Here is a 2628-nt window from a genome sequence, read left to right on the forward strand (position 1 = left end):
CACCGTTTAGTTTGTAGAACCTAATGCATAGATCACTTCTGCAAAGTTTCATCAAATTTGATGATCCTTTGGGTTTTCGTAATCATTATTTACACAAACAGTTTTGGTTAGACAAATGTATGGTCCTTTCATCGATCTAATCTAATTTGGTACCTTAACGATCATCAATTTAGGTGAAATTTTGCATGAATAATCTATACATTAATATCAATAAACTGAATGACGGAGATGTTGAAATATAAACGAAAAGTGAGTCAGATAAGGAAATTCACACTTTAATTTCAAAACGAAGTTTCACGATATATAGGAACTGTATGTGTGTGTGTATATATATATTCTGAATAAATATTTGGAGTTAAGTTTTGGACTTAGGCTACTTCCAACTTACTGGATTTCTGTTATGCAAGTATTCTTAGAGACCAGAAGTCGCTATCACACTCATTTGTCTATGTTGCCTCATGAATGATGAACCGAAGCGATGAGATCAACATGTAATTCGAGCATGGCAACAGACTCGTCACAGTTTATATTGCAATCCTTGAGAAAAATGAAATGCAAAATAGTAAGAAAACCTAATTTTTTGGCATGAGTGACTCATTGTATCACATGATTGTTGTAGGCAATTGTTGTGTAATTAGGATTCTATAGTTAATAGGAATATTATGTAGTTAAAGGGGGAATATTACGAGTAATTACTTTTCTGTTAGGAATATGTATATTTTGTATATGTACTATCACCGGAGCATATCAATACTTCAAAAATTCGCAATCGTTCTCTTTGTTCTATTTGACTTGGTATCAGAGTAAAGATCTTTTGAATTTCGTCCCATTTGTTTCTGCAGCAAATTTGTCTTTGGGCTCCTTGAGATCTGTCATTGTTTTTGCTCTATGCTCCTTTGCCCTAAAATCCTAAATTCTCAAACAATTTTTGTCTGCCTCCCTTATGTTTTGTTGAAATTTGATATTTGAAGAAGAAATAATGGAAGGAGACTTGACTTTCAGTTTGTTGTTTAGTGAAGGAGAATACACATGCTTTTCTGCTAATCCTCTTGACGTTCTTGTTGTTTAGAACATGACTGATAACTCACGCTTAGGTGTAAAACTTAATGACACCAATTATCAGTTATGACAGAGACTTATAAAGATCCAAATTGGATAAATGGGCAAGTGGGGATATTTTATTGGTAGCAATACAAGACCCATGGCAGCATTGAAGACAAATGCATGGGATATTGCAAAAACCAATGTAATGAGGATCCTTCTCAAGGATATGACTCCGTATGTGATGGGCCTTCAAATTCGAGGCATGTCACTGGAAAACTTGATTAAATAACTAGAATCTCCAACTGAAAAAAAATTGTTCTCACGTATAATTGGTAATATTAGTAGGGTTTCAGGTATTCTCCAGAGTAACATCATCTGAAGAACCTAAAACGTCTAGATATTGGAGTTGTGACCCATTAATATAGAAATGGGCGAAACCATCACAATATTGCAGTGTCAACACTTCAAGCAAATGATAGTAGCCAAGCATATTGTCAAACAAACTATGGGCCAGGAAAACGAAACGAAATTCAATTTTCCTCAAGCTCACGAATTCTCTAAATGTAGGGGGCGGATCTAAAAGCAACCAAATAAAGTGAGAGATATCTTGGTATAAATACAAATATTCATGGATTTTGTAAGTTTCCCTTTCGAAGTTATGAAACTCATAACGCCATAATTTAAACTTTCATATGAGCCAAGTATGATTTTAGAGCATGTGATCAATCATTTCAACAAACTTTAGTTTTATGTAGTTACACTCTCAACCGATCACAAGTTGTGAAGGCCTATTCAATGTATACCGCCCGGCTTAATAAAACATGTATTCTCAACCTCCTTAATTAGCATAATCTACAAAATGTTGTCTACTAACTCTCTCGGTAAGTTATTAAGTATATCTCTATTGTGCTTCTTGTAACAAATTTTGTTCATTAACTCAATTATTTCTGCTCATTTTATAATTATCTGTATCAATCGTTGTGCCTCTTGACTATTATATCAACACATATGTCTTATTAAAATTCACGAAATTTACGTTTTCAATAATTATTTAGCTTGAAATATAATTCTTCAACTTTGTCTCCCTGACTGAATGATCATTTATGATCTCGCTCATGCCACTCGTACATCCTCAGCCACACATTTCATCTTCCCCATCCATAACCCATGTTTGTTGGATTTCGTAAGGAACACAAGAATCTGTGTTGTATATTGCTCAATGAGGAAATTACTTATGCAAATATCACTTTAATATTTCAATAACCATGAGGTGTCAATCCATTAATGTTAAAGAAAGTTACAACACAACATAACTTACCAAGAGACCCCTAACTACGTCATAAATGAGACATGAAGGCAAAACTTAAGTAAAATCTAACTTTGAATAGAAGCAATGAAGTTTAGTCCACGAGTCTAAAGTAAGAAAACCATGATTTTACCAAGGTAAAGGGCGAACAACCATTAATGGTTGTTAAACAATGGTAAAACTAAAACCATTATCCCAAAAATCAGACAAATGGCAAAAATTTATTTACGAAACTATTACTTTGATAATTTCTTTAAAGCCAAACCTCTACCTTGAAT

Source organism: Fragaria vesca, linkage group LG2 (genome assembly GCF_000184155.1).
Source record: "Fragaria vesca subsp. vesca linkage group LG2, FraVesHawaii_1.0, whole genome shotgun sequence".
NCBI lineage: Eukaryota > Viridiplantae > Streptophyta > Magnoliopsida > Rosales > Rosaceae > Fragaria > Fragaria vesca.